This window comes from Bombyx mori, chromosome 19 (assembly GCF_030269925.1).
Source record: "Bombyx mori chromosome 19, ASM3026992v2".
In the NCBI taxonomy this organism is placed as follows: domain Eukaryota; kingdom Metazoa; phylum Arthropoda; class Insecta; order Lepidoptera; family Bombycidae; genus Bombyx; species Bombyx mori.
The window spans coordinates 5,438,288-5,459,012 of NC_085125.1; the positions used below are offsets into that span (position 1 = coordinate 5,438,288).

At 36.0% G+C, this 20,725-nt stretch overlaps 1 protein-coding gene across 5 annotated transcripts in view; it reads left to right on the plus strand.

Moving 5' to 3' along the window:
* Positions 1–20,725, plus strand: part of LOC101745162 (potassium/sodium hyperpolarization-activated cyclic nucleotide-gated channel 2) — a 271,145-nt gene that overhangs the window by 123,884 nt on the left and 126,536 nt on the right. The window lies entirely within an intron of this gene.

A 20,725-nucleotide genomic window follows, 5' to 3' on the forward strand; every position in this document is an offset into this window, starting at 1 on the left:
AATTGAACTTCTTTATAGTCAACTAAAAAATCAACCGACACCTCTTACACCTTGCTCATTCAAGAAGTTTTTGGTGGGAACGCGAGGAGTGAAGTTGTGTTTTGTTTTATTTTGTCTATTTAGTGTTTCTTCAGGTTTAAATGTGTAATAACGGTGGTTTATTAACTGTTGATCATGTGTGAAAGTGCACAAATGTGGGAAAATTACACAAAACCGCTGAACGTAACTTCTCGGGATGCTCCAAAAAGTCCACTGAAAAAGTCTCAGTAAATGACCACCGTTTTACTGAGATTATATTTCATCCCATATCATCTCATCTCATTTCATTTCATTCCATTTCGTTTTCAATTCATTTCATGCTATGTTTCATATTAATCACTTTCATTTCATTTCATAATATCATTTTACATACAGAAAAAATATATAAAAGATTAGGCTGTATGGTATGATGCCTTTGCTTTTCCAATTGGAAAAATAAAACTACTACTACTTGCTCATTCAACCGTCTTCGCCATCTTGCTTTTTCTCTGCATTGTTGGTGTCATTCTCTTTTCCCTTTCTTACTGTTTTCTTTCACTCACATCTTAACGTTCCGTTCCACACTCTTTTAATATGTTCCGTTCTTACCAATCCTACATCAATATGAAAAACCCCTAAAACCTGGGTCCGTCCTTATAACTTGTGTACATATTGTACAGGAAGGGATTATGTCTACATTATCTCACCGGATAAGATTTCTGTAGATTTGTTTTCAAAGTTCATTGGTTCGATGATATAATATTTATCATGATAATAACGATTATTGATATGTATGCTTTTAAAAAGAATACTGCATTTCATATCAATTATGAGTTTCACTAAAAATAGCAATTTTTTTTTTCTTGGATCAAAATAGCGTGACGAAAAAAAGTAACAAAGTTCTCAAGCGGTCATATTTATGACTATAAGAGTGCTTAGCAACTACCCCCGTGCTTAATATTATACAATGTTCGATATTGAAACTATTAGTAAGCTTTTTCGATCTTCGTATAAAATTTATAAAATTACATGTACAAATGCAAAATTATAAATAATTTGTAGTTGTTGGGACGTAAGTCTATGCATGAGCATGAACTAGATATCTATTGGATCCTGTCCATTTCTACCGCGAGGCAGTCATGCGTTCCGGTTTGGAAGGTTTTTTTTATTGCCTTTGCGAGCAGACAAGCATACAGCCCACCTGATGGTAAGAGGTTACCAAAGAGTATATAATCACTACGTTATAGAGGTTACCGTCGCTCATGGACGTCAGTAATGTCAGGAGGGGCAAAGCCAAACCGCCAAGCAAGCGATTGAGTATTCGCTTGAGAAACACCGTGGAGGGAAGTTAATTCCAAAGCCGGATGGTACGTGGCAGAAAAAATCTTTAGAAACGCAATGTCGGTGAATGTAGTGGTTCCAGATAATATGGATGAGCTCTGCTCCGGTGGCCGGAGATTTTTCGCAGTGAACGCACAAGCCTGTGTCTTCAATGGGATATGAAATGGGGTATGAAAATCGTAATAAAATCAGAACTTCGATCTCGTGTCAGATACTAGATGAGGATTTTTTTACAGGCCTTCATTCATCATCATCATCATAATCGGTTGCTCTTGGCAAAGCAGCCGTGGTCATGTGGAATTTTTGCTTATTAAAACCTTGCTTGCTTTGCTTATTAAGCCTTGACAGATGTTTTTCATAGTTTGCGAACCGAGGCCCGACGCACACACTCGTTAAGTGGGGTTTCAGTAAGGTCTTTCACCTGTACAGTCCAGCGCATGGAGATTCGTCCACGAGATCTCTTACCATTGACCCTATCCTGATCAATAAGTTTCTCGATAGACTCTGCTGGCCTATGAGGTCCGATAAAAATCACAAAAAATCACAAAATCTATTATATATCGAACAATATTGCTTAAACTACAGCATTTAAATAATGTATACGATTTCAAACAACTAGTAAACTCTCGCAGCTTATTATTAAATCATTTGTTGACAGTACGCACGATTGGTGTAGTATCAATTATAGAATGTTTTGTCACCTTCAAAGGAATAGTATCAGAATGCAATCGGAACAAACAAACATTCATAAAATACAAATGTTTAACACCAATAAACTAAATACAACAAGGTCACGCAATGAATATTTTACCAAAACAAAAAAGCTGTTTCTCTCACTGTCGAGGGACCAATGGTGGATAAGTATTCAGGATTACTCCGGCAGCCTAAGAGATTTCCGACTTACACTGACTTCGCTTTAGCTTCTTAGTGAACTTTCTAACTTTGCAATGAAAATGTGTCTCATACGCTTACACGTAGAGTTTCTTTGCCCACTTTGAATTTGAATCATTTTATTGAATGAGCATAATATTGTATTTTTTTTTAAATATGGTATATCTCAAATTGATTCTTATACACAAAACAATCTTTAAAATCGTCTTGTGAGCCCACATGGGAGGATACAACTACCCCGTCCATTTCTGCCGTGAAACAGTAACGCGTTTCGGCTTGAAGAGTGGGGTAGCCATTAAATATAAATCTGAGACTTAGAACTCATCACTCAAGGTGGGTGGCGTCATTTACGTTGTTAATATCTATGGGCTCCAGTAGCCACTGAACAGGGGGGCCGTGAACTCGTCCACCGATCTAGGGAAAAGTAGAAAATACTTTTTCATCAAAGTGTTTCTCTGAAATCAACTTGTCTTGGCCTCAAATCATAATCTACGAACTCTTGGTCGAAAACAAGTAGCGGTGTACAATTTTCCTTAACCAAAGCTCTGAACGAACTTCTTATTTGATCTTCCTTAAGTACTAAAATCCTTGAAATCCTTCCACGTAGCCCCACTTCATTTGAGGCATATTTCACGTTTAGATCAGCACAGTTTCTGTTCCTGGCCTCTCTGACGTTCACATGTGACAGCGACCACTTCCATCTTGTATTATTTGCCTTGTGTAGATCTTAATAAAGACAAACAGGCAACAATTTTCAAAGAAAAGTAAAAAAAAATTCTCGTAGAATATAGCATACGATTTATATTTTAATAGCCGTACTCGCCCGCTTCACTGGTCATTTAAAATTAATATTATTATTTATCGTCATTATTATTAGGGAGTCCAACACTCATATAAATATTAGCCTATCCATTAAATACATGTATTTTCTATATGGATACTAAATTTCAAGTCAATCGGATGCATGGTTCAGTAGTTATAACGAAACATCCGTAAAAACCACTGTAGATTTATATATTAGTATAGATAAAACTAAAAAAATCGAAAGAAAAAGCCTGAACATGTGACAGTAGTTGAGGAAGGTCCGACGCTGCTCTAATTAGACGCAGCCACTTCAGCGGAGAGCCCTCGTTCAAAGAAAGTCAGTCTCTTTGGGACAAGCTCGCTTCAGCCTTCAGTGCTTCATTTGCATCTATCACACCCGCCGTAAGAAAAATAACTTAAATAGTAAATGCTTTTGCTCTGAATTTGTAATTAAAAATTTTTTGGAAAATTTATAGGAACTCAACCGAAAATTGTGACTCGGCTTGAAGTAAATACGACGCAGCAATAATTAGACACCCCACTTTAAAAAAGAGCCCTCGCTCAAGCCGCCTCAAGTTTGCGAGAAAATGCTGACTGCAACCCTCGGTACAGTTCTATACTTTTTTTTTATCAGCCCACCGACTTCCGCTACTGTACTTCGTAAAGCGAAAATATATTTTAAGTAACTCCTTCTTGGAAAATCAGTAGATAGTTGTAATACAAATGTTTTAATTGTAACAACAATTTATGGTATATAGGTATACAACAATTTTCACTAGGAACCGACCTACTTCGCAAAGTAGATGTAACCACTAACCTTCAGATGGTCCGTACGCTCGTCTGCCTACAGGGTCAATATTTTTTTTAAAAAAAAATGTAGATTTTCTATGTTAAGAAACAGTTTTCAAATAAATACAAATAAATTCAAAACACTTTGTGAATTCGTAAATATTACATATATTTATAAGCGTACCTAGTTATTTTCAAATTATATTAACGGTACGATGCGTCCAGAATAAGATAGATCGTACCGTTAATGTACAACGAAATATAGCGAAATATAAAATTATACAAGTTTTATTGTTTTTTTTTTAATTCGAGAAACCAACGCGATTTAAAGAAACAATTAAAACGCGATTTTATTATAAGAAAGAAAGAAGTCCTTAGACCTTCAACTTCGCAATAAAATTGAGATATCGATCTTATATGTACTTCAAGGTGGATTGTAAAGGCTTCACTAATCACTTAACGTCGGTTCAGCAATATTCATAATGAATCGTTGAGAATTCCTTAAAATAAATGAATAACATACTGTATGCCTTATAAAATTACAGAATGATATATTCTAACCAATAAAAAAATATTTTATATGCCCCGAATCACCAAGCTCCTATCTGTAGCTCAACATCAAATCCAATATGTCATCTTTTGTTGCTTTGAAAAATGGATGTGTATTATTTGCATTTCCATGTCCTAAAGCTAACAAAATCAAATGTACAAACATACATACATGCTTAACAATCGTTGGTATATTGTGTACTATTTATTTAGAAATTGAAATGTCTGAATTGCATTTTTTTTAGTTTACTACTTTGGCCACGTTGCCCGCAGAGGTGTAGACAACTTGGAACGTCTGATGGTCACTGGAAAAGCAGAAGGAAAACGTCCTAGAGGCCGGAGCCCCAAACGTTGGTCCGATTAGATCTCCGAGCAAACCAGCGGACCATTTAGCGCTGCACTACACCAGGCAACTGACCGGAACCGATGCAAGCTGGCAGTCGACAAGCTGAAACGGAGTCACGATCCTCAGCAATGAGGGAGCGATGGAGAAGAAGAAGAAAGAATACATTTTGAAGGATTTTGTATCCTAATGTTTCTATTTGTAGTTTACTACGAAAAAAACACTGGTATGAATCGACCTTATCTTTTTTTTTTATTGCTTAGATGGGTGGACGAGCTCACAGCCCACCTGGTGTTAAGTGGTTACAGGAGCCCATAGACATCTACAACGTAAATGCGCCACCCACCTTGAGATATAAGTTGTAAGGTCTCAGTATAGTTACAACGACTGCCCCACCCTTCAAACCGAAACGCATTACTGCTTCACGGCAGAAATAGGCAGGGCGGTGGTACCTACCCGCGCGGACTCACAACAGGTCCTACCACCAGTAAAATTATCTTTATAAAACGTTTCAAATTATATTATTTTAAGCGGTTTCTCACTGCATTTAAAACTAAAAACAAACTAAACAAAAAATTTAAGTACAAAATTTAATGATTCCAACAACCACTAGATCAATAAAATAAAACACATAAATGTATCTTACTTATAAATCAACTTCAAAAAGAAGATAGATAAGCAGTCTTCCGTGACCGTGAAAACTTTAAGTTATGCAAATAGTCGAAAATAGTATAACAAGAATAAAAAGCACTAGATTAAACCCTAAATGTAATTTTAATTACATATATCTACCTACTATTGGCGAAAACCGAAGAAAATACTATAGTACAAAAGGATTCCACAGATGGATCGCGGGATTAATCAACATAAGCAATCCGGCGGTATCGACTGGAAAGCTTAAAAAAAAGGTGTCCTATATTAGGACGCCCATTCGTTTTATACAAGGGCATCCAAACTACTGTATCGAAGTTTAAGTGGTTTTCGCGTAGAGACTTAGAAGGCCAATACTCATCTACAGGCAAAAAAGAATTGCTACACATGAAAAAGGATGAAAATGCCAAACATTGCGAGGCTAACACCCTGTACAAACCTTAATTATTTTACTAAAATTTGTAACACAACCAAATTGTTGGGTTGTTACACTGTGAACAGCTCTTACAATAAATGACTGAACTTTCGTTCAAAAATACATTCGGTGAAAGCAATTGTTTATTTCAAGTAACCAACTTACTTCGGATTCAACGGAAATTATTTTGTCTAACTTCGACCGCGAATTATATTGAGCTCGTGGCTCGGAATTTTGACGCTTCTAAAATATTATTTTATGGGATCGTGGATAAATTAGATTTCGAAACGTTTTTTTTTCTAAAAATAAGCTTAAGTTTTTTGGTTGATTTATCTTTGCGCCAACCCTATCCAATATTAGGCTTTTGAATAATGACATTGTTGAACCTATTATGTTTTATTGTTTTAAAAACCTAAACTCCGGTTTTTTTTTTTTTTTGCATTTTGTTAATAGAATCCAAAACAGACTTTTTAATATTTCTCTAAATAATAGTTACCTTGGTATTATACATATTCCAAATTAGCGAATGATTAGTAAAATGATTGTTGTACTGAAATGAAAGAAATGATTATCAGCGACATCTATTGTCAAGTAGGCAAACTATCCAGAATTGTCCAAATCTTTTTTATTTTACTTACTGTCTAGTTTTCCAATTTATGATATTTTTAACAACTATTATATTATATTGTTATATTATGAACGACAACAATAGCTTCTAAATTGTAGTAATGCATTAAGCACAATAAATAGCGGCTTGACTGTCTCTAGCGTTATGTGGCCAAAACGTTCCACCTGTATCTTCTACTAACAGTTCATTCATTGATAAAAAATAAATACTGAAATTTAACTAGATAAACGAGATAGATAATCACGGTTAGTAAATAACAAGTCTTAAAATACAATAGGTACAGATAATAGCAATATTTATATAAAAGAAGAACATCCTTCCAAAACAGGTAGGATTTCGCGAAATAGCCTTTATAAAACGACGTAAATTATAACGCCTTTTCAACAAAATCGTCAAATCATATTTACGCTTACCTAGCCTTATTTCAATGCTTACATTTCAACAACAAAGCGGACAAAGAAAGTGCTTTCTTTAGTCCCGCTAACAAAGGGTAGCCTTCAAGGACAAAGTGAAGGTTGCGTTTTGTATAGCCTCCGATATTCGCCGATTAGCCCATTTTCTACATTTAGATATAAACCTAAAATAGATTTCTCCCGTTTAACGAAAAGCGGTATTTTCAACTAAAGCTAATTTTATAAAAGTTTAGCTATCGAATCCTAGATGGCGCTCGAACAAAAAATTAAATACTGATTTAGTTGAACATTCTTATTTTGCTTTGACAACCGCTTAGAATTTAGAACACTGAATTAATTTAAATAGTATGAGGAAAAAAGAACAGTTTTGAACCTTTAATATTACATAGCAGACCTCGGCATATTCCATGTAAACTAGGTGTTGTCTTAATTTACTACCAAACTCCCAATATTTACTGGTTTTTTTATGATTGAAGGATTACTGATGGCCCTGAGGCCTTTCTAGTTTCACCAGGACAAGTGAGCGAGCAACGGCTCAACCAGGAGGGGTGGGATTTGCTAACAGCTGTCCGAGCTCCTCCGAAGGAGATCTAACAACTCAAGATAAGCTGCTTCGCAAATGAATCTACTACCGAATCGGAATCGGTGTCAACCCATGCGAGATCATAGACGCGATGTACCATACCAGTAAATACACGTCCTTACGGATCCATCAGATCCTGGTCTTGAGTTGTTAGGTCTCCTTTAGAGACGATCGAGCAGCTGTTAGCAAATCCCACCACTCTTAGCTGAGCCTTTGATCGCCCACCTGCCGTGGTGAAACTGGAAAGGCCTCCGGGCCAACAGTAATCCCTCAATCACAAAAAAGGGTTGACACGCGCATCCCTTTTGCGGCGAAGTAATTGTGCTTTTGAAGGATGTTCATTTTTTTCGTTTCAATGATACAAAGGCGGCTTCGCGGTGGGTAATATTCGCTTCAATCATACTATCTACGGCAGTGATTCTCAACCTTTTTTTTGTTGTGGCACATATTTAACGACTTCAAAATTTGGCGGCACACAAAAAAAAAAGATAAAAATTATTTACTTCCTACAACACACTGCATAAATAGTTTATCAAAAAAATTTTATATACGAAATAAACTAAAATATATTATACATTTTTTTTGTGGATTTAAATATATATTCATGCTTAAAATATTTTTCTTTTAAAATGATATAATTTAATAATATTAACATTATTATATATTCGCAAAATTTGGCGGCACACTTATGAAATTTGGCGGCACACAAAAGTGCCGCGGAACAGTGGTTGAGAATCACTGATCTATGGTCTCTGATGCAGTACTAAGTAGACCAGTATTTGCTATAAAACAAGGTATATTTTTGAATTATGTTCATATGTTTTAAATTGCGTTAACTGATTATAGTATTTATGGGTTTCCACATTTATACGCCACAAAATGTGATATGCCTTCTATTTATAGTATTTTTATGATAGATGTACTGTTTTATATGCCCACAAAAATTTCATGGATTTTTCCTTTATTTCATTAATGTAGAAAATCTATTAACAAAGTATGTTGATATTCTAAAAGTATATTTTCGATAAAACCAATTTGTAAGAATGACAAATTTTGTCTTGCATACTTTCAATTATTTCCTTATTTTTAACAACTGAGGATGTGTTTGTTTTAATTATTTATTAAATACTCATGAATAGGTAAAGTACCAATTTTTCTAATGAAATACGTACTTAACAAATGTTCACGATTGATTTCCACGGTGAAGGAGAAAAAATTACAATTTGCGTAATTACTGGTGGTAGGACCTCTTGTGAGTCCACTCGGGTAGGTACCACCACCCTGCCTATTTCTGCCGTGAAGCAGTAATGCGTTTCGGTTTGAAGGGTGGGGCAGCCGTTTTAACTATACTGAGACCTTAGAACTTATATCTCAAGGTGGGTGGCGCATTTACGTTGTAGATGTCAATGGGCTCCAATAACCACTTAACACCAGATGGATTGTGAGCACATCCACCAATCTAAACAATAAAAAAAAAATTACTGGCTCCGAGAGTCCTCGACAAGATCGCTTTTATCTTTCCTCTAACAATTAGCTTTCCCATGTTTGACAATCAAACCTGAAACTATTTGTAGAGCAAAAAAGCTTCAAAAATTTCTTTCACGATTCCAATTTCAATGATTCAATCCATAGATGCTCATATTCATATAATTCGAGCTCAGTGCTGGATGAATGCTAAATGTCAAACTGGAGTCTGGAGTACACGGCGCGGCGGGTGTGGGGTGGTAAGCGGTGGGAGTTACAGAGGGGAGCGGGGAGGGCGACGCGGCTACCGGCAGACAGTGCTCGCCCGACCCTTGACCCGTGCGCATGTCCCTCAAAACAACCCTTCAAACAGTTCCCGCACAAGTCGGCTCCGTTACATAATATCCCAACGGGCACAATTAGGACTCGTAGTGTTAAGGCTTATTTCTGTGATCGATAAATTTTGCACGTTTTACACGTTAGTTGAAATATTGGTGTTACGTAAGTCGCCGCCGTCCACGAAGCTTCGCTTGCCACCGCTTATTGTGATATTCGGTTGTGATAGTATAATACGTTTTAGGCTAGCTTTTGCTCGTAGTGTCACAGTTTTTAGACACTGTTGTTGAATTATTAATTGTTAGAAGTACAATTTTAATGTAACGGAGTCTAGTCTTATGCTTACGGGAATTATATCCGGCTGGTTCCGTACTTGTTGAACGCCGTCCTTGACTCTTATCTCCTTTTCTGCTTTTATCCTGTCCTAGTGTCGTCAGCGGGCACTGTGTGGGTGTTTTGCGTGTCTAGTCGGGTGTCGCGAGACTTGTTGATCGCGCGGTGAGAGAATGCGCGTGTAGCGCTCCCGAGAGTGGCTCGTCACGGATTCGCGCGGCTGGTGGCGGCACGCCACGCCATCTGGCGGCTGCGGCGGTCCGGCTCGCAGCCTGCACACGACAACAATGACCACGAACAGACCAACCATCTGTACGTTCCTTCTCTTCTCTTCATTCTTCACTGTCTTGCAAGCTTCTGTCCTCCCATCATACATCTTCATTTGTGTTTCGTGTCTTTCTTCACCGGCCTTTATCGTTACAGAATAATTCTAATAAAATTTTAATTAATTAATCTAAAAGAGTTTTTCGAGAATTCAAACAGTCCGACTCACAAAAAAAGTGAAAGTGGCTTATTTTCGGAACCCGCTAAACAAGTTGAACAAATACCACAGCTAATGTAAAGAGACTGGTGAATCCTATTTCCAATGTCACTCTATCTCGTTAAGTTTGTTTTCCCGTGTATCGCTTGCCACCTGGCCCTCCACTCCCCGCTTTTATATCCAGTCTTCATTTCTTTTCACGTTGGATCTGCCCTGTGTGTTGTCCGCATCGTTGAGTCCAAACAAATGCCCGCTATAATAAAATTTATTCCCACAATTGTTGTTTTATTTTGCGTTGTGAACCCACAGATGTCAAAGTTTTAAAGCTTATTGTGTGTAGTTCATTAATAGTCGATGTTTAGTAATAGCTTTGGTTAGTACATCATTGAATGTTCGCTATGATTAAATGTAAAAGCTGGAAAAACGCGCCTTCGCTTCACTATTGTATAAATAGAGAAAATTAAAGACCAAATGTAATTAGTTAATGTGTTGTGCGAATATTTTAGTACGAATATTAATTTGTAACTAGAATTTCACTGCGTCATTAGGGAATATCAAATTAGTGAAGCAGAAATCATATTGCGGACTTAACCAAATTCAGGTATATTTTGTTATTTGCAAGTAACCAATTCAATTAGCCTTAAATGTTCGATACTTAACCGAAGTGTCGATATCATTCAAAAATAATATTAAGGGAGATAGATTCAATTAATTGGATTTATTTATTTATAATCCTTGAGGCTTAGCGATAATTCTCTGCACAAAATCTTAGTTGGGGGCTTCAGATGCCAAAAAATGTAATCTTCGCTCTTCGCATAGCCTTGACCGATTTCATATTGAGCAAATGTTTTATATCGTTTTTCCTGACGATAAAGACGCATGTGTTCGAAATTCGCAGTCACATACTTAATATTGAAATAAAATTAGGTACATTTGTTTCGTGTTTTGATGTTTTTTTCATGAAACTGTTATTAATTATTTGAAGTTTCAGAGAAATAAACTCTGCTTTCACCCTGTCAATTTAGGTTGAGCAGTATTAAAAGGAACTTCTTTAAAATATTTTTGTCTATTTATTTATTTCATAATTCTATTTAAAATGTAATATAAAATTTTAAATGTAAAACTCAGTTCGTAGTCAGATTAACACTACTTTCCGGGTATAATATCTGACGTTATTTAAATTTGTCAAATTTTTATTTTTAATATACTTTAAATTGAGAACTGAATCAGCCAAATAGCTTGGCTTCCTCTCTAGTGATGTCCCGCTCTGTTACATGAGGCAACTGACTTACAATTTCAAAGTATTATCAGACTAAGTTATCTGTTAAGATTTGTGACCACGAAAACTGTAATACGTTTACTGTAGGTCACCGGTGCTCTACGTGACGTACTGAATTAATTATGTGCATTTCACTCGTTCCGATATTCTTACTAAGGCGCCGGAATATATCGCAGTCTCTGGGAAAAGATGAATCCGAAGATACCGAGAATAAATCTATTTCTAAGAGATCTAGAAGACTAAAACATTAACAAACAAAAGAAGGCTAAGTTAGGCAATCCAGTAACAGAAATCGCCATAATTACTTCAATACGTGTAGGGCTCCGGTAACTTACATGACAGTCAAAGGGTTAAGGTTTTCGAAAGAGTAAAATAAAAATAACGAATACGAGATTAAACTGTAAGATGCACTACCAATTAAAGCATTTCTTAAAAAAGTAATAAATAAAAAAATAACATTTTTTTTTCCTCTAAATAAAAACGCTTCCAGTTATTTCCTCTGAATCTTAAAATATTTTCCTCAATATAACTGGGCTCCTCCCTCTAGGGAGCTTGTAAACGTAGAAAGAGGCTAAGGGGGCATTCGGATCCAGCTCACGTACACCGACCCCACTTTCTAGACTTTTCCACTTAGATTCTTGGAAAAAAATCTATTTTTACGTACGCGTGTTTCATACGGAGCCTTCAAATAGAAGTTTTAAAAAATCTTCGATAGAATTTCATAGCCGTTATTGCTATTTTTACTGTTCAAAAGGCGTTGAATGTTAAGGATACGTCTCTATCAACTAGTTTCATGCTAACATTTTCACATAAAACATTATAGTCTAATAAATGGACGACAAAAAATAAATTTCTGCGATGTAAGTCCGCGTAATCAGTCTTATTACTGCGACATCATAATGGTACACCATAAAATACGTATTTCGTTTCAAATTAATAACTAAGTAATAACAACACGTAAACTCACTATTAATCATTGCTATGAAATTGTTTTTTCGTATATTTATAAGCCACGCAAACCTACTAGTGTGCAAATAACAGTCTGTAGCACATAAATCCCTGCAAAATTAATTACTTCTTGTTACAATAAGCGCTTATTTGTTTACGTGACTCATCCTCCTCCTCGCGTCGTTTTCCTCATTACTGAGGGTCATGACTCCCCCGCTGCATCAGTTTCTCCTGTACGATTTCCCTCGCATTTACTGCGATCCTTAGCTTCATGAAGGGCATTGTGGAAGTTGATGTCCAGAGAAGATCGTATTTGGTCCGACCATCTCATGGGACTGCGTCCTCTGGGACGTTTGCCATCTACCTTTCCTGTCACGCGACTCATAAACTTTGGATTTCCACAACTAGCTAGCTGACAATTAAGGCTATTCTAACATCGTAAGCAGCATCTTTTATCAAATACGTATTGATCGTATTTAGACGCGAGCATTAGGTCGTTAACGTCTAAGAATAAATTGTAATCGAACTATTACACGACTCGTGGGCGGAGCGCGTAAATACCCACACATTTAGTTGCAGAAATCGTATATATCTATCGTTATCGTTATGAATAATTCAGAGAACGATACTGAATTTGAACACCGTCACTGGTTACGCAACTTTGTCTTTCATTGATGCTCTAGTAAGCGTTGAATTCTGTGTTAAGTGTTCATTGCCGCCTTTACAAGGATGGCGAATGTTTCAATAGCATCGCAGATATTCCGATCGACTCAAGCGGGCTCACAATACGCGTTACCACTCGGCAAATATTTCATTTGTAATTGGGATGAGTTTGGAAAATAGAAGTAGCAGTAGTTAAATGTAATCAAGGCCATGCTATCCAGAATAAAATAATTAAACTTTTGTATAAATAAACTTGAAACAAAGAAAAGGAATCCGTCCGACGGGGGACACATCAAAGGAAAAACAAAATTGTTATTCTTATTTAATTCTGGGCATTTTCATATTTATCTACCTTTTAAACCTTCTCTGGACTTCCACAAATAATTCAAAACCAAAATTAGCCAAATCGGTTCAGCCATTCTCGAGTTTTAGTGAGACCAACGAACAGCAATTCATTTTTATATATAGAGAAGATAAGGCTTTAAATGCTGGCCTTTAATAGTTCTAAAACTATTTGTATTTCACCACGACAATCCTCAAAATAACTCTTAATGCCAACAAAATAAATCTTATTCTTCTTTGTCGTTCCCTTACTAATGAGGATCGTGACAATTTACGATTTGTCTCCATTTACTTCTGTCGCATGCCAGTTTAATATATCATTGTATAGTGTCTCTTGTTATATATTTTTTTATTGCTTAGATTGGTGGACGAGCCCACCTGGTGTTAAGTGGTTACTGGAGCCCATAGACATTTATAACGTAAATGCGCCACCCACCTTGAGATACAAGTTCTAAGGTCTCAGTATAGTTACAACGGCTACCCCTCCCTTCAAACCGAAACGCATTACTGCTTCAGGGCAGAAGTGGCAGGCAGGGTTGTGGTACCTACCCGCGCGGACTCTCAAGAGGTCCTACCACCAGTAGTTACGCAAATTATAATTGTGCGGTTTGCAGGTTTGATTTTTATTACACGACGTTATTCCTTCACCGTGGAAGTCAATCGTGAACATTTGTTGAGTACGTATTTCATTAGAAAAATTGGTACTCGCCTGAGATTCGAACACCGGTGCATCGCTCAATACGAATGCACCGGACGTCTTATCCTTTAGGCCACGACGACTTATATATTATATAATAGCATATATAATATATAAAATAAATAATACATAGATAAACTCATAACAGCACGTATTAAAAAAACATGTTTGCTGCACATTTGCATGCAATTATAATAGAATTATCAATATGAACTCATTCCTGTTTCCTTATTCATTAATTTCCCTATAATTTACATACAGGAACTGTGAAACAAACAGTTTTATTAACTAGGGCAGCAGTTGTATTGATTATTTCAATGGCGCTCTCCTACATTAGAGTCAAATTATATGGAATGTTTTTTTTCTTTCGGTGAATATAATTGACATTAAATTGAATACAGTCGACACGTGAACGTAATTGTAGACTAAAAAGAAAACGGTATTATAAAAGATGATGTTTCTTTTTTAATTACTCCATATTAGTACCTAGCACAGCCCATCTGATGTCAAGTGTTCAGCGGAGTCCATAGACATCAAACCTTAAATCACAATACTTGAATTATCGGAATACCTAAAATCAAAACGTCTGCGAAATAGTAGGTACATAAAATTTACAATGCAGTAAATGACTTACAGAAGACGATCTTAGAAGAATAAACCCATAGACACAGCTCATTGATTTTCTCGCCGCATTTTCTCAGTAGGTCGCGATCCCGATCCCATGGTAGATTCTACGAACCACTGCTCTTGCTAGTGTTAGCAAAGTCTCTGAGGTCGAGCCCGTGAGCACACTTATATTACACATCAGGGCGTACCTGGAAAATCCCCCTAGGAATAAATAATAGAATAAATTCGGTAATATAGTTAAAAAATAAAAGTAACGTTAAAAAATAACAATATTAATTAACATATTGAAATACTAGCGACCCGCCCTCGCTTCGCTTCGGAAACATTAAAACACACATGAAACCAAAAAAATAAAATATTTTTTTTTTTTTAAAAGTAGCCAATGTTCATCAGGGACAATGTCGGCTTCTAATGGAAAAAGAATTTTTCAAATCGGTCCAGTAGTTTCGGAGCCTATTCGAAACAAACAAACAAACAAATCTTTCCTCTTTATAATATTAGTATAGAAGTATAGACAGGGAAAACATTTAATGTGTAAATCCAGCGTCTTGACAACCCATTAAAGAATAGTGTGTGTAATCTAGACACCCTCGAAAACTTAAAAACGATTCTTAATATAATTACTGCCAGAAAATGGCAAGTTACGACTTTACCTTCTCATGAAAATTGTAAAGACGTCATCAATATTTTTCGCTAATACTTACGAATGCTTGCGTAACTGAATTCCTTTGTGAAAACCAACTAAATAATTCTAAATCTCTAATTAAACGAAAATAATTAATAGAACAACAAAAGTCAATAACACATTTTAGTAAAAAAGATACAGTAAAAAATTTCAAAAAAATCCATTTCACATCCAAAACTGCGTACACATATGTAGAACCGCCCGCTACCGGAGTAGAGTTCATCCGTACTACCTAGAGCCACTAGTGTGTTTCCAGAGATCTTTTTTGCCACGTGCTATCCAGCTTTGGAATGAGCTTCCCTTCATAGTGTTTCCCGAGCGCTATGACAAATCCTTCTTCAAACGAGGCTTGTGGAGAGCACTTAACGGTAGGCAGTGGCTTGGGTCTGCCCTGGCATTGCTGAAGTCCATGGGCGACGGTAACCACTCACCAAAAGGTAGGCCGTGTGCTCGTCTGCTTACAAGGGCAATAAATTACATAAGAGAACGAAGTATTCAGCTATAGTATACGTGTTATTAAGCCTTGTTTCTCGTCCGACTACCCTCAATCCAACGTATGGTTAGATAAATAAGTGTTACATTTCTAGGCTAAGACAGTTGTGGCTTCATTGCGAAAGTGTTTTCCGTCCCGGATAGCATCGCAAGGTTGTACAGGGCGCTCGTTTGTATTGATTTAATGATCGCCAAGGGGTCGGCACGCGATTATTTTGAAAGTGAAAAGGAATTTTACCTCGGCGTGTTCATCAGAATTGCTTTATAACTAAAATACTACTTGCTGGAGTAACAAAAATAATCAGAGACGATTTCAAGCTTATAGAAAAGAGGAAAAAATATGGAAACATTTTGAATTTTGTTATCATCACTAAAACGAACTATAGGACTCCATAGCCGTCTACTAAACAATCTGAGCGTGAAATTGGAACAGACAAACTCGCTTTCAATGTTTAGAAGTTGTTCGGAATAACTTCCAACGGAACTCCTTCGTAACTGTACATGCCAAAACAGAAGCATTAACTTCCGTATAAGTACACCCTGTTTGTGTATTTAGACAAGAATTAGATCGAGATGTTAATGAAATTACAAAAACACGTCGTGACTTTAAATTTTCCTGACAAAGTTTAAAACTGGTGGTAGGACCTCTTGAGTCCGCACGGGTAGGTACCACCGCCCTGCCAATTTCTGCCGTGAAGCAGTAATGCGTTTCGGTTTGAAGGGTGGGGCAGCCGCTGTAACTACACTTGAGACCTTAGAGCTTATATCTCAAGGTGGGTGGCGCATTTACGTCATAGATGTCTATGGGCTCTAGTGCCTACTTAACAGGTGGGCTGTGAGCTTGTCCATCCATCTAAGCAATAAAAAAAAAAACACACAAATTCAGTACAATGGTAACGATGATCTTACTGTTTAATTATTTTAAACTGTCATTGTCATTAAAACACATTTTATTGTTTTAGTATTAGTAGTATCTCAGTGTCATAAATTTGAATGTAATAATACTTGATAAACATGCTTTATACAATTTGTTCTTGCTTTACTTAATCACGCAAAGTTGACATCTTCGACAGATAAAGAACTTTGTGTCTTGTGAAAACCTATTCTAGGTGTTAAAGACCTTATATTGACGCAAAATAAAGTGGGATAGGTTGAATACGGTGAAGATTTTGGTTCTATGAAGGTATTGCTGAAATAAAATCTAAAAATCTAAAGCCTTAATAAACTAGCAAAATATTAAAATACTACACATTTTTCCGAACAGGAACGTGTTGGTTTGTCGTTCAGTTATTAATGCGGACATTAAACTCAAAACGACCGTCATCCGAGTCTGCAATATTTTTTTTCCGTAATTTGGATACCAATTCCGTAATGGATCATTATTTACGTAATGTAATGGAAATGAAAATGCTTTAGTAAACATGCAGTAGGGATGAGTTGTGTGGGGACAACGGACGGAGAAGCTGATTTACTAAGTAAATATACAGATTACCCACGCGTACACTCGTAGTATTCAATTGGACTATCTACAAAGTGACATTTTATATACAAAATATAACATGATGTATATTATTATCTATAATAACATTATAAAGCTGAAGAGTTTGTTTGTTTGAACGGGCTAATCTCAGGAACTACTGGTCCGATTTGAAAAATTCTTGCAGTGCTAGATAGCCTATTTATCGGAAAGGATAGGCTATATAACATAACGCCAAGATCAATGCAAGCGGAGCACCAATAAAGAATGTTAAAAAATGTGGTTTTTTTCCCTTTTGAAAGCTTCCACTGCGTGCGTTGCGGAAACGGTTAAAATTTCGCTAAAGTAATGTATGAAAAAATTGTTCCCTTTTAAAAGATCTAAAAAAAAATCCGTGACAGCATATGTCGATATGTTAAAGTTGACTCAGTATAACGTTTTTTATGCCATAATTTTTTATCTATGCAAAAAATTATGGCATTGATAACTTCCTCTTTTGAAGTCGGTTAAAAAGCGTGATATTGGTACTTTAGCTCTCTAACATTCTATCAAAAATATTTTCACTTTTTACGTAAATGAAGAGGCGGGTAATATTTACCGTTATGCCAAAGTAACTATTCCACGCGGACGAAGTCGCGGGCAAAAACTACTTGCTATAATATAGATGAGTGGAAAAACTAAAATTGAATGAAACATAAATTTAATCAAAAACTTAACATTTAAAAAAAATTTTTGGTATATAAAAGAAAGTACGAAAATCATTAATTCACTTGTTATATGTTATATCATCGAACTAGTATTGATATTGGTTTGATGAAAATAGAATTTGTAACTGATTAAAGAATTAAAATTATTTAATTATTTTTCTAAAATAATATTTTCTATTAGTCCTGCGTTCCGGCTTAATGAGTGGGACAATTGAGATTTCGACCTCATATCTCAAGGTGGGGGCGGCATTATGCATCGTTATATCTATGGGCTCTTATAACCACTTTAAATAATGTAGACATTAAACAAAAATCCAATAAACTTTCAGACTAGATCGTTGACAAAACGTAAATTACAATTTCAGGAAGATTAAATTCACCTTAAAGACTTTAAATGAACACATTGGATAAAGCTCTATCTGGATCGATTATAAGTCGCATAAAAATGGTATACCGAATGATCATGGTTCTATACTCTTCGCATATACGAGTGTTACTGTGTTACTTATAATATTTGCTATGTGTATGTGCTATAATTCTCATGTTGTATTTGTTATTTTAGTTATGTGTTCTACACACACTTATCACTTTTTATTATTATTCTCATTATCCTCTCGCAGGTCTGCTGGAAGAGATTTCTCAAAGAAATAAGCAGTGCCTTTGTACATAATTTTCCTATTACTCTGTACTGTGTCTTGTTTTCTGTGTGTACATAAATAAATAAATAAAAATAAATATTTTTAAGAAAATTGTAATAACAATATTCTTAAACGATACGAAGGTTCGATGAAGGCGCGGCAGACGCAGCGCCGCCGGCGATCGCCCACGCTATTGACCCGATCTATATTTAGACGCAGACTTTTCTGCCAATAACCTATCGTCGACATTTTATATCTTGTTTAGCAACAAACCGAGACTTTTGCAATCTTCGAACTTAGACCAGACTCGACAAAGGTGTAGTTTTGTTGCTTAATGATTTTGTTTGTAATGAAAGGGATAGAGATTATTTTTTTAAATTTATTTCTGGAGGTAACGTGAATACGCCGCCGTTATACGGGTATATTTATTTCCAGCCAAGAGTAGGTTACCTCTTACCAGAGTAGTAGTAGAGTAGTAATAGAATAGTTTACCTCTTTGGGAAGATATTTGCAACATAAAGGCATTAATTGCCGTTCATGATTGGTGTCCCAGCGGTTTGATTCTGTATTGCTGAACTAGTCATTCAGTCAGTACAATCAATTATAGATGCAAATATGTAGATTTATAGTGGTCAGGATTGTAACAAAAGTATAAAAGATTTTAGGATTTTATGTAGCTCACTTGCAGAACATCTCAAGAAAATTCAAATAATTCTCTTGGCACATTTTTCTATACCTATTATTAGTATTTAACTAAAGTAAAAAGCAAAAGTCGGCTTGTATCAATTATCCGTCAGTGGTGGTTTTAGTGAGCACGAGCCAGTACCATCACTGTTCTGCCTATTTCTGTGGCGTAGCAATTATGCTTCAGACTTGAAATATAGAGCATTCATTCTTTTACCTCATTTCTATGTGCTTTGATAGCAACATAACGTACAATGTGACGTAAGCCTGAAAATCGATTTTATTTAATTTCGTCCGAATAACTAACTAATAAACTAACTAACTATATAGATAACGTCACTCAAATAAATCGAAATGCAATACAAACAAATCCTCGTCCATTGAAAACAAAAACTCGATTTTATCGATACGAGTCCTAGTGGCGGGAAATGTCACCGACGCCATCACAATTCAGAGGTCATTGTATCAATAATAATTGTTATGAACTGCGCGGGAATATCGTTCCACAACAGATGCTTAATAACAGTAATGTATTTGATACGAATTACTTGATTTTATATAAGTACAACAAAATAAGTTACCACGCATGAAGATTAGGTACTTATATCTCCTAGATATATCGATCGATGCAAGATATTTTAGATTTATGTTTTCGTTCGTAGCTTTTTGTATCAGGTAATGAAATCGATAAACAATTAGTTACATTTGCGTTAATTTTACCGTGTTTTGTGAGATAATAATTAAAGATTCATAACACCACGAGGAGCGGTAGAAGCAACGGCTACTAATTAAAATTTAATCAAAATTCTACCGGTCCGCTTAAATATAAAACGTTTTCATAAGTCGTTACCTCTGAAATTTCATGTCCCCAAGCATCCCGCTCAAGCCGTACCCAAAGACGGGCATTAGAACCAGGGATGTATTTGAACCCGACGACGGCACATAAAGCGAGTCATAAACCGGCAAAGAGGCTACGCAACCCGTCCAATTACGCCGCACCGTTTGCGCCCTCCTCGGTCATTATGGTTGCCATACATCAATATTTACCGGGATATTCGGAGACTAGTCCGTCTCTAGGAAGAAAACATAAATTACAATCAATTTGTTTGCTTCGTTCATTCGTCTGTTTTCCTATTCATTCATTAATAAAATACTTTTTTTTTAATTCTTTATTAGAGCCATACACCTATTAGGTTAGGTCGGCTATACAATACTTAAAATAATAAATAATATAACACTCATATTAAAATTCGACGTCCACAAATGTTTTATTTCCTCAAGAACATATTTACCTATTGTTAGTAATGTTGTTAGAAAGAAGAAAAGTGATACGCTAAATCTACCATTGGATCGGAATCGCGATCCAAAGAGAAGATCTCCACTGAGATTACTCCGCAGAAATCGTTTTCAAAACAAGGCATCATCATTTTGCATGTATCACTGGCCA